Below are 12,361 nucleotides of genomic sequence, written 5' to 3'. Positions count from 1 at the left end.
TCACCGCCGCCGCCGCTTTCTTTTCTTTGCTTTCTTTTTCATCATTATTATTTTTTTCATTTTTCCCCTTCCCTTCCCTTTCCTTTTTATTTTTTATTTTTTTGTCGTTGCATAAATTATGCCGGGCGGGGCCGTGACGTCGCGGTGGGGCGGAGCGCGCGGCCGCGCTCGCCCCCGGGGAGGGGGCGGTGTCGGGGGCGCGCCTTGTGGCGGCGGAGGGAGGGGAAGGAGGAGGAGGAGGGGGCGGCCGCGGCAGCCGCCTGGCTGGCTGGTGTCTCGCTCGGCTCGGCTCCTGCGGGCGCGCTCGCTCGCTCTCTCGCTCGGGAACTATCGGATTAAACTTGAATCGAGTGAAATTACACAAAGGAGCGGAGCGGAGCCGGGACCCGGCGGAGAGCCCGAAACTGCCCGAGCCCCGCGCTGACCCTTCCTCTCTCTCCCTCCCCTCTCCCTCCCGCCCCGCTCGAGGAGCCCCCTCCTCCCCTCTTAGCCCGGCCCCGGGGCGAGCGAGCAACTCCGTGTGCGTGTGCGAGCTCCGCGCCCCCCCCGGCCGGCGGCACCAACTCCGCGCCGGGTGCCCCCTCCCGCCCGGCCCTCGGCGGAGGGCGGTGAGCAGCGAGCGGGGGACGCCGGCCCCCGACGGCCCCGCGGCGGCCCCGGTGAGTGCCCGGGGAGGGGGCGGGCGGGCGGGCTCGGAGCGGCGGAGGAGCCGGGGGTGGGCAGGGGGACGCCGCGCGGCCGCGGGCGGGGCCGGGGGGGGTCCCAGCGGGGCTCTTCCCCCGGTGTAAATGGCTTTTTGTTGTGCTGTGGCCGCCTCGGGGGAGGGGAGGGCAGCGGGGAGCCGGAGCGACGGCGCCCCTTCCCCTTTCCCTCCCTTCCTCCCCCCCCCACTCCACCCCCCCACCCTCTTCGCCCCGGTTCCTCTCGTTAAGTTTGCGGGAAAAGTTGAGCGCAAGTGCTCGGTGGGGGCGGCGGGAGCGCTCTCCCCCCGCGCTTGACCACGCTGCCGGCGGCACGGGAAGCGCTGTAACAAAGTGAGGGCGCTGCCCTGGCCCGGCCCGGCCCGGCTCGGCCCCGCACATGGGGCTCAGCCCCCAGCGGAGGGAGGCAGGAAGGCGGGCGGAGGGAGGAGGAGGAGGAGGAGGAGGAGGAAGGAGCACGCGGTGCCGGTGCGCGATTGTCCTGCTCCGGTGGCAGGCGGGGAGGGGGCGGCGGGAAAGAAAGAAGCGCGGGGCTCGGGGGTGAAAGGGGGGGGGGGGGGACTAGGGGGGGGGCTACCGGAGGCCGCGCTGTGGGGTCGGGGAACGGAGCCGGTGGGGAGCGCGGGGGGAGCGCACAGAGCGGCACCGCCGCCACCACCGCCCCGCCGGGAGCCACCGCCGCACGGCCGCTCTGAGGCTGCGGCGGAGCGGCTGCGTGCGCCTGGAAGTGGGAAGCGGACGGGGCGCGCGTCCGTCCGTGTGTCCGTCCGTGCAGGCAGCGAGCAGCCATCATTCCACCGCGGGCGTGCGGCCCGGTAGCCTTAGGGAAGCGGACGCGCTCCCACGCTGGGGCCCCCCCCGACCTCCTCCCCCCCCCCCCCCTCCACCTTCTTTATATTCATTTCATTTTTTCCCTTTGTTTATTTTTTATTTTTCTTTTTTTGATTGTTGTTGTTATTTATTTTTTTCCTCCCCGGCTCGGTCACTCTCACCCCCGGTCCGAAGGAGTTTTTTTTTAAACAGACAATGGACAAAAGAAAAGTAGCAGCGCCCGGGGAGTTCCCTCGGCACCGCCGCGGGGCCGCTGGATGCGCCGCGCAACTCGCCCCGCACTTGCCCACTTTCCGCCTTTGTTTTCGTTTGGGAAGGAGCCGAGCGTGCCCTCCAACTCCCGAAAAGGGCCATTTTCCATCCGCGGCAGCTCGCCCTTCCGCGGGTTCCCGGCTCGGGGAATATCAGCGTAACCTCGGCGCGATAACTTTGTTTCCGTGCCGATGTGCGCCCCGGTTTTTGTTGCTCCCGTCGCGGCGGGGCTGTGTTTATACGGAAGATGGCTTTCGGGAGAATGTGTTCGCCTCCCCCCGCCCCCCCTCCTTCCCCCCCCCCCCTTATTTTTTTTCTCTCTCGTGCTATACGGGACTGGCGAGGCACAAACAAGTTGAACAAAACATGTTTCTGTTCATTTCCTCACAGATCATCCATTCTAACGACGGCAAAAAAATCTTAATGACTATGACCTTAGCAGCACGGGGAGCTGATTTCCCCCAATTATAAATCCCGTTAGTTTGCGGTAATGTGTGAGTATCAATATATAATTCATATTAAAAGCATGATCCGTAATTATTATTATTATATATATATTTTTTTAATGAAAGTTGAAATTTCTCATTTCCCAATGAGAATGCCGCATCTGTCGCTCGGAGTGTTTTTGTCTCGCTGTTGCACAACAGAGGCTCTCCAGTCTTTAACCTAAAATGGCAGCTTTAATTTGACTGGGGCCCATTCATTGACAGTGATAATAAAAAGGCTGAAAGCTAAATGTGGCCGGGTGCTGGGGGCACGCCTGCAGAGCCCCCTCCATTGCTGGGTACTGCACAGGGAGCAACTTCACAGCTCTCCAGCTCTGCCCCAAAAGTTTCCAGTGCATTTTTTTTGTGCTTTTTTTTTTTTTATTTTGGAAAAAAAAACCAGATAATTGCAGTGCTGTGCTTACAGCCCCTGCTAGACACCGGGGTTGCTGACAAACTTGGCAAGCACTCACGTAGTCAGAGTGCTGCTTCTGAGGGCTCTGCCACCGTAACAACAGTGGAAAAATTCTCATGATGCCTTTTAACATCAGATGGGGTCCGGAGAATGTTTACCGTTTGTTCCTGGGGTCTGTAACAGGTGATGAGAACAATGACGTGCCCAACACTTTCCTATCTCTGGCTGCTGGAAGTGGGAGTGCTGCCCGTTCCCTCTCACTGGGGTTACCGGGGGTGTGCGGTCCGTGGGCACCAGGGGCTCTCCTCTTCCAGGAGAGACCCACAACTGCCTGGGAAAAGTCATTGTGTTCGATATCGGGCACCCGTGGAAGTTCGGAACAGTTGCACAAAACAGAATTTCCCCTGTGGGAGCACTGTAGAATGCCAGAGTTTGGCACGCTGTCTGACCTGCTCTTCTCTTAACCTAACGTGCTTATTTCCAGGCTTCTTAAGCTTATTTCTTTCCATAAGAAATAGATAAAAGATCATTTTGAAAGCTGCACAACAGAGTGTTAAATGCTTGTGAGTTTAGCTGAATTAGTGCTTCCCTGATACCAATGGGATAATCGTGTTGGACCGAATATCTCACTAAATATTTAGCAGCGTAATGATATTTCTATAATTCTTGCAAATTCTAGCTGGGCTGTTCAAACTTGCTCAGATAGAAGCCTGCATTGGTTTCATTCCCTCTTCCATAATGAAGGGAAATGGTGATCTGAAGATCGTGCGGCCCTTCCGGGGAAAGCTGTAATTTTTAAGGATGAGATATCGTGAAAATATTGGCCAGAACAGGATATAGCAGCACCCTGCACTCAGAGCTGGGCATGCTGGTGGGATGCGGGTGCTGTAGCCACTTTCCTCTGAATGCAGTCGATGTGGATGGACACTGGGGGAGGGCCCATGTCCTCAGAGTGTCGCAGAGTTCCAGCTCTGTGCAGAGGGCTCGGCCCGGGCTATTTTGGAGAGCTGTTTACTGTTGGGCACTGAGAAGCTTTTGATTAATGTCTGTGGTATTTCTCATTAACATTCAGATGATGTTAGGGCTTGGTGACATGTGGAACAATCAGAGTGCCAATGAGGGTGGCACAAGACCAAGGTGAGAGAAGCTTTGCCCAGGTACTGTATCAGGCCTGGGTCCTTCATCTGGAGGTGGTTCTTGGTGCGAGGGAGCTACATGGCTTTAAAACACGGATGCACTGAACCTCTAGATGTGATTTTTTTTTTTTGTCAAGGTGTGAGGTCCAAGTTGTAGAAACTCTGCAGGCTTTTCAAGTGCTTCTTTAAAACCTTGTGCTGAGGCTCTGCAGTTTGGCATATTCCAAGCATCCTGGAGCATCTAGTTGCTTGGTTTTGTTTGGTTTCCAGCGTATGGCATGATGCATAAAGGTTGCTCAGCTGGGAGGAGGGGGAAAAAAAGTAGCTGGGAAGGAAGAGGGCAGAAATAAACATATGTCACCTTAAATTGTGTGCCTTATCTTCAGCCCTTGCTTCCTCTTCATCTTATTTTGATAGTAATTCTTGGTTGGAAAGCCTTAAGGGCCTGCTGGGTGCTCTTGGCTGTGGGGAAGCTGGTGTCGTTTGGACCAGGCTGCTGGCACCTGCCTGGCACTCCCTGCTCCCCTGACCTCAGCCCCTCTTTGCATGTGTGTGGTAAGCAGGTTGCTAAGTGCCCATAAGCATCACAAGTAATACCTTATCTTTATGTTCCTTGTCTGAGTGAGAAAATAGCAAATTTTGGAGAATAATTAAACGGTCTTTTTTTTTTTTTTTTTTTTTTTTACAAATGAATGTGCTCAGATGAAGTTTTAGATCTAACTTTTCCAACAGGAAAGATATTGTATTAATGTACTGCATTGGTTTAGCTTAGTCGTTAGGACAGACATCAACTTTCTCCCTTCCCGTCGCTCCCTATTTGTGCAAACAGCTTGTTTGCTCGGTTACAGCCTGCTGGGCTTTGATGGAAGGGAGTCTGGGCATTGTTTGTATGTGAATGAAAAGGCAAAGGAAAAATCCAGTGCGATTTTTATTATGATTTTAGAACTCCTTCAGAGAAAAGAGTAAGGCACGGTATGTGGAAATATCCCATGTTTTGATTAGGATTCTTCTGGCTCACCGCGAGTTCTCCCCCTGTGGTTCCTTTCCATCTCTGGGACCTGCTCTCCACCACTTCGCTGAGCCCAGTGGCTGTGGAAATACCACCCCATAGTTCAGTGTTAAAAACACTTGGAAGACATGTTACAGGAAAAAAAAAAGACTCTGTGACCTAAAGGACACATTCTGAGTGCCTGAATATCACAACAAAGCTCTTAAGGATATTCTTAAGTATACAAAAGCTGATTAGCCACTAGCTTCCAGTGTTGTGACTTTTTGGAGATGTAAACATGCACCTGGGAGGAGCCCAGCCCACACCGTGCTGCTGGGCCCTCCTCTGCAGCTGGGCAACTCCGGCCTAAGGAGCAAAATGCGATGCTACTCCACATAACCATCCTAATCTAGAAGTTCAACTTGGTATAAAAGAGTGCAAACTATCACCTAAGCCGCCGTGTTAGCGCAGTGCTGTAGCACGTGATGTTGCAGGCTCATTGGCATATAGGAGCTAACTGTGAGGCCTGGCTGGCATGGCACAGGGCTCCGTGGTGACCTATATAGCGGTGGGGTGTGGTGCTGCCGGGCTGCCTGCAACCTGCCTCTGCCATGGGCAGCCACTGTGACGAGAGGGCCTTGAGGGGAATGGCGGGGTATAAATAACTTGGAGAATCAATTGTGTGGAAAAAGTCACTGCAGCCAACATGTCTGCCTTTTTCCTAATGGTTCTGTGAGGAACGTTACATTTCATGTTGTGAGGCCTGATCCTGGAGGTTGTTGTGCTCAGGCTCCCCTTGGTCATTGCATCATGGTGACTGCCCGCTGGGGCGACAGGAAGCATGTAGGATGTTCCCGTACCAAATGATTCTAGAAGCACCTTAATTTTAATGACTTTGAGCCACTTAAGCTCTTCACTGGAGCTTTCTGCTTGCTGCTATAGCTTCAACAGGTTGCTTGCTTCAGAATTTCTTTGCGATTTTGCACAAAATTGGCTCACCCTGCAGTTTGCCTTGATTTCTGTCTGTCGAGTCAGCCTCCCTTCTAAAAGTGCTTCGTGGAGGTGCACGTCAGATGCTCAAAGCATCATTTCTTTTAAGTGGGAAAGGCAGTCTCACTATGAAACATAAACGTATTTATTTCTTGATATTTCTTCCCCGTTTCTCCCCAGCTTTCCCATAGACTTTTTCCCTTCAGCCTGTGCCTTTCCTACCAGCTTTTTAATCTTCTTTCCAATTGATGTTGCTCTTTGTTTGCTTAGCAGAGTTGCGTTTTCCTTGCTAGCCTCAGATTATTAGGGCACGTTGCAGAATAAACAGCATTTCAGTTCTAATAGGACTGCTCTTTGCCCGCAGCGCAGTGGGTGCTGCTGTTGGTAAGGAAAGGAGCTGGGGAGCTGCCCTGAGCCTCATGTAGTTCCATCACTTCAGCTTTTGTGTTTGTGGAAGCTGCTTTCTTGTGTTGCTCAGTAGTTAACAAACAGCTGTGAGGTGTGTTCTTGCTTCATGATGTGTGTGGGCGAGAAGCCCAGTCCTCTCACCCATGCTCTGCTCCAGATAGCCCCACTGCTGTAGGTTAACCCCATCCACATGCTGAAATCTGGGGTGTGTGGAGGAGCTGGGGGCTGGACAGCACTCAGAGCAGCACAGAAGGTTTGGAGAGTGGAGGCTGTGACAATGTAAAATAGATCAGAACTGGATCAAGTCGAGACTCATTCAAGGCACTTGTTTGTCCTGGATCTCTCTATAGGAAGCCCGTAGATTGATTATTCATAGAGTGAACAGCATTTGCTAAATATGTAGGTTCTAGGTGCTAAGGATTAGTGGTTGCTCTTTAAGAGAGAACTGAAGGGAAGCAGAAGGAAATCCATAATTTTATAAGTTGAGAGATCAGTGTCAGGAGAAAAAGAAGAGAAAAGATTTTCCTCAGAGAAAGTGCTGGGGCAGTGCTATCCTGGTGGGATGTGAGCAAACCCCTGCGGGAGACGAACGGGGAAACTCAGTTCAGGATTTCAGCTCTGGCAACTTGTGTGGGCTGGTGAGTGGGGAGGCCGTGCTGGCGGTGACGTACTGGATCAACGTATTCCTTGCTTAGAGAGCTGCTGAGATAGAAATCCAGGGCTGAAATGCTACTTGTCTGCTTGGACTGTAGAGAGCAGCAGTTTAGTATTTAATCTTAGAGCTGGAAATAAGACAACCTGAAAAGATATCTGACTGTTTTTAATGCTCAATAGAAAGAGGATTAAAGAAAGTAAGTTAATGGTGAGGCTAACAGATGTTCAAAACCCACTCTGATAAGGCTGAGATGGCACTGCGCATAGGTGAGAGACTGGCAAGTTTCAGGGATGCATCTTAATTAGTAGTTAGGGTGTGCCAGTTTTCAGAATCTTGTACCTGTGTATTACTGGATGGGAGAGCATCTCTCAAGTCAAGATCTGGTGTTCTGGTAACTTGAGTCTTTAAGTTTCATATTTGAATGTATGGTGTTTATATGGGAACAGATATAGCTCTGTAACCATAACTGTGGGTATTAGCTTGAAGTGAGGTATAAGATGATGAACCATCTGGCATACATCTAGGTGCAAGTCTTCTGACTTTCTGAGGATGTGCTCTGAGTTCTGCTGCGTTGGGTCTGGATTGGCTGCTTGTTGCTGCTGCTGTTTGCTGTCAGGCAGGAGGCAGACAGGTCCTTGTCTCTCATTGTGGGTTTGGGAGGTATTTGGGCTATGCTGCAAGCTCCTGGCAGTGGTTCAGGTCCAGATTTCTGGTAGAGGTCACAGGGAGGTATGGCTGTGTCAGGACGGCATCAGCGCAGGCCCTGTGCCATTCAAGCCACCGCTTACCTGAGCACTGAGGTCCTTGAACTCCAGTGAGGGGATTTCTGTTACAGTGTAATTCTCGCCTCGAGTTGTTCTAACCATGAAGAATTAAACTGAGAGCTTACAGCAAGCAATTTAATCTCTCTCTTGATTTAGGAAGGAATCATTCAGGAAGTGAGTTAAATAGGGGCTTCTTACATGCCTGGAGAGGCAAGTCTGGGAAAGACCTGCTAAGTAATTCACTGTATTTATCAGTGCTGTTAGGAGGTGTCTGCCTTGCTTTGCATTTGCTTAGCTCTGTGAATGGGGTGCAGCCTTACTCATCCTTGCTTTCATCATCCTTTCTTGGGAGGGGAAGTGAACAAGCAGGCTTCAGCCTCAAGCAAGGGGAAGTGATCTATGCGGAGGTGTGCTTTGTTGTGGGCCATTCCTTCCTTGGTACAGAGGCAAGAACAGGGAGCTATGCCGTTCCCTATCTTCAGAGGGGTTGCTGGAAAATTGGCATCACCTTTGCTTGCCCTTCAGTTGCACTACAGTTCTGCAGCAGTGCTCAGCCCTCAACGGCTCTTGGGGATCGCACTTTATTTCAGTCAGGAACGGAGCTCTGTGGCAGCCGTGCAGTGGGAAGGAGTTGTTTGGCAGAACGGGTTGAAGGCAGTGCAGGAGCAGTTCCCAACCTGGCTCTGATCGTTGGTGTAGCAGATGATGGTTGTAGAAGTCACGCATGTGAGGTGTTGCGTTGAAGCTTAAAAAAGAAAAGTGGAAGAGGGGAAGTGGTTTGTGCCTTTTCACTTAATCATGGTTAGGTTTAAAGAAGCGCTATGTTTAAGGTGACCGAGTTCTGAAACAACTCCTTCTCAAGGAAATAAGCTGACACCTTGTGCCCTCGCTCTCCCTGCAGCCACCAGCAAATGATTGCTTGGCTTCAGGGTACTGAAAGCAACCGCCTCAGCTCCCAAAAATAGCAGATGGAGGGAGCTGCTCCCATCCCTCAGAGCTAACTCTCTACCACAGTAAAGATGTTCTAATCCCTCTTCCTGAGGCATTTTTCTCCTTCCACCACCCTGAGGGAAGAAGACTGGGCTGTATGACTCTGTGCATGGAGGGTGGCCAACCCCTTGTCCTTGTTGAGGTTGGCACAGGGCTGGGGGCACAGCTGGGCTGCTGGGGATGCTGCGACAGACCAATGTATGCCACTTGAGCAAGGCAGGCATAGAAAGATGGAGATCAGTCCATGGGGAGAAAATGTTGCTCTGAAAACCTGGTGGCATGTGGTGAAAAACACCTTGCTGGCTGGACTGCGAGCCTCAAGGCTTTGTCCCCAGGATTTTAAGGAAACAGTGATGCCAGCCTTCTGTAACAGGTCTGCTTGGATTCTGGTGACCACCTCAGAATAAAAGGCTCAAGTTCTTGCTGCTTTCTCCTTACTAGAAATTCTTGTAGCTTTTCTCTGTCATGTGGCTTTTAGAGATTCATCGTCACTTTCCAGTGGCTTTTATTTTTTTCCCATTTAACTGGGGTGGAATCTCCAAAGCTTCCTTCACCTATTCTTTTCTGGCCAAGTGATGCTCATCTTGGTTTTATCTCTGTGAGAGCACTTTTTTATTTTTTTCCCTGATGGAGTGTTGTATGTAAATCTGTACAGAGAATAGATATGGTAGTTCTTGTACAGTAAATTATTTGGTAGCTCTTAGGACAGCTGGAAGGTATTGAGTGTCGCCTTGCGGTCCATCTAATCATGTATAAGTCAGGGTGTGATTTGGGGAACGCAGTGAGCTAATTTAGCAGGACATTGTTCTGTGAGGAGAAGTTTCCACTCTGCCTTTGTCCCCCTGCACCCTCCTTCTCAGGCACTGGGCTCTGTAGCAGCTGTGCTTGTTGGGTCCTTCTGGGAACCACTTTTAGTTCACTGAAATGGCAGAAAAATAACCTGGGAAAATGGAGAGCAGTTTGCTGTTGTAATGAATCAAACTGGCTCATAAAAGGATCTGATGAACACCAGAGCTGGTAGTAAGGTTGAGGGGCGCCTGTGGCTTGGAGAGCAGCAAGCCCTTTTCATCTTTTCATTTTGGTGGCAGTGAGCAAGTGGGTTGGATCAGTTGCCTGGGAACCTTCCTGGGTGAAACAGAGATGGAATAATCATTTGCAAAGCAAAGGACACTGAAAGGAAAATGTGCTGGCTTGAGTTCAAATTGATATTGAAATTTGTTTATTCTAGCCATGGTATAGACTGCGTGCTCTAAACTGTTTGTTAGAATTAATAAACTACTGTCCAGAAGTCGATTCTCCTTTTGAGCTAGAAGAATAAAAGTCGAGGAGATTTACTGAGGTATAAATGGCTACTTGGAGATCTCACATTTAAGTATTTCATCTTCAAAACACTTGATTCACAGAGAAGCGCATCATTCTGTGCATTCTCCTCCTTTTTTGTTGTTTTTGCGTGTGTGATGCTCTGTGGTAAGCTTGAAGTTCTCCATTAGGTTCATTAACCTCAGGAGCCAAATTGTATGTCTCAAATTTTGTCAAATCAATGTTTAATTTGGTGGGTTTGGTTACTCAGATCTTTGTCCCGAGTATCTGGATTATTCTTACATTCATTTGAGGTAGTGTGAGATTTCTTGGTCTTTGAGATTTCTTGGTCTTTGTAGATGATGAAGACTGTGTTGTTCTGATGGTGATCTGAAGCTTTCCCAAAGTGAAATGAATATGTTATTAATTGCAATCTTGTTGCTCTCATTTGTTTGAAATGGGTGAAAAAATATACTGCAAATAGCATGCTGCTTGGATACTTGTTTCACAATGCTTCTGCTGCCCTTTGGGTGTTTGACACTGTACAGCTCTCATGAGGAGCTGGCATGTCACTGAACGTCAGCAGCTCTGACTCAGGAGCTCATACTCAGGCTTCCTAATGATTTTAGGTGACTCTTTCAGAGCAGCGGGAGCACATCAGGAGAAGCTGCTTGCTTCTGAAGAGCCACAGTTATTTTGCAGTTGTTTGTGTCAGCTGCCTGCAGTATGACAGAAGGGTACCACGTAGGTGAAACAGTGGATTCTCCTTTCCATTTTTTCTCAAAATATGGGCAATTGTGTGTGCTTTAGTGGAAGGTGAACACTTGCCAGGTTTCTCCATAGGAAGAAATGTGGCGCCTGCTAGATGGATCTTTTTTGCAGGTTTTAAATCTGAAAGAGCCCTTTCAGGAGCTGCGGGGATGAGAGGAGAGTGGCAGAGAGGACTTGCAAGTTGGAGCTTGGGACATGAGGATGTTGCACACTGCTTTTGGGGAAAGCTCTGAGGAGTGGTGGCTCTGACTCGCGTTGTGTGCGTTCAGAGTGAATACTGTCATTACTAAAAGCAGCTTGTTTACATTAGGAATTGTATGTGCTAGCTCTAATGGGCTTTAGGAAGCCCAAAGCACAGCTGTAAAACATCTGTCTCTGGGACCAGGTCTTGTCTGTCTGATGAATTTTTGTCCTGCATTTCATGTTTCAGATTTAAAAAAGAAACTTTTTTTTTAGTAGGAAAGTTCTTAACCTTCCTGCTTGAAGGCTGGCTTACACTTGAAAAGCTATCATGCTGTTGTCCTGAATGCAGAACTTAAAATAGTGACTCAGTATTAACTTAACTCCACTTCCTCTTTAATCCGATCATCTTGCTTGCTATATGACCTCATAACACCTTAATTTAAAGGCTGCTTATTCCAGTGGATTAAATTTGGAGGTGTCTGGAGTGGTGGGCATTGCTACAGGAAGTGCTTAAGAGGAATTGAAAACCTATGTAGCCTCAAAAAGCCCCCAAAACAGAGGAGGTGGTATTTTCCTACTTACTGATGCTGACAGCAGATGGCTGTTGCTGCTGTATGGTCCATGCAGCGGCACAGGACTTGCTTAAGGTTGAGGGAGTTTTGAGGATATGATTCTGCTGTGCCCTAGGTGTAAGTATATTCATTTCTAATGAATGAATTTGGCATTCTCTGCCTGATGACAGGCTATAAGGCAACATACCTGCTCAGCACTTGCACGTTTGAGTGGCTTTTCTTCTTTTCTTTGCGTTTAGGGCTTGTGGGTTCAGCAGGTGGCTGGAAGGGACCCCAGTGCTGCTCCTGACACGTATGTTGGGCTCATAGTGATGGCTTTTAAGGTCTGCCATGATGGGCTTGGTAGTAGTTGCTGTGCGTGCACCAGCTCTCATCATCTCAGATTGTGGTTATTTACCCAGAGTTAATTTTGTCTTCATGCTGCTCTTGTGAGGCAGGTGAAGGCTGTCCTTAAGAGCAGAGTTGGTCTAGTATTTGGCCCTTTTGGAAATCCATTGTGAAGTTTAGAAGTAGGAGTGTAGTTTCTATCATTCACTATGTGAATAGTGAAATAGCCATTTTGACTCATGTCCTGCTGTGCTGAAGAAGCTGTGGAGAGGCAGAGCCCTTCATTGGCTTGCTGCAGCGGTGGCTGCACCTTCTGCACTTCCTGAGGGGAGAGTCCGTGTCCCACGTTTAGGAGGTGAGCACAGTTCCTGCTTAACAGGTAACAGAGAGGTTTTGTTTTCAGCAGCTAAGGTGTTGCACAGTGACTTGTGGCTTGGAGCTGAAGATTGAGTTCAGTCCTCCAGTAATTCCTTTAAGCGCTTAACCTAAATATGTTGTAGTTATTTTAAGTACCTTTTTATAAGGGTAGTAAAGCTTCAGGCCAGTGCTTTGAGTTGATATTATCTCTTACAGCTGCTTTTAAAAACAGAAAGT

General features: G+C 49.6%; 1 protein-coding gene across 4 annotated transcripts in view; it reads left to right on the top strand.

The window, feature by feature from the left end:
* Positions 1 to 436: 436 nt before the first annotated feature.
* CHD7 (chromodomain helicase DNA binding protein 7) overlaps positions 437 to 12,361 on the top strand; it is a 124,580-nt gene continuing 112,655 nt past the window's right edge. For 3 of the 4 annotated variants that reach the window (XM_065751897.1, XM_065751898.1, XM_065751895.1), the window contains exons 1-2: positions 437 to 659; positions 2,175 to 2,278. The gene's annotated coding sequence lies outside the window, so the exon portion shown is untranslated. The remainder of the gene's footprint in view (positions 660 to 2,174; positions 2,279 to 12,361) is intronic. The other variant, XM_065751896.1, reaches the window with a different exon arrangement.

The sequence above is a fragment of the Cyrtonyx montezumae genome, unplaced genomic scaffold, assembly GCF_038088225.1.
Source record: "Cyrtonyx montezumae isolate F1298 unplaced genomic scaffold, pur_monq_1.0 scaffold_8, whole genome shotgun sequence".
NCBI lineage: Eukaryota > Metazoa > Chordata > Aves > Galliformes > Odontophoridae > Cyrtonyx > Cyrtonyx montezumae.
The sequence above is the reverse complement of the archived record's forward strand: the minus strand, read 5'-3'. Positions and strand labels throughout refer to the sequence as shown.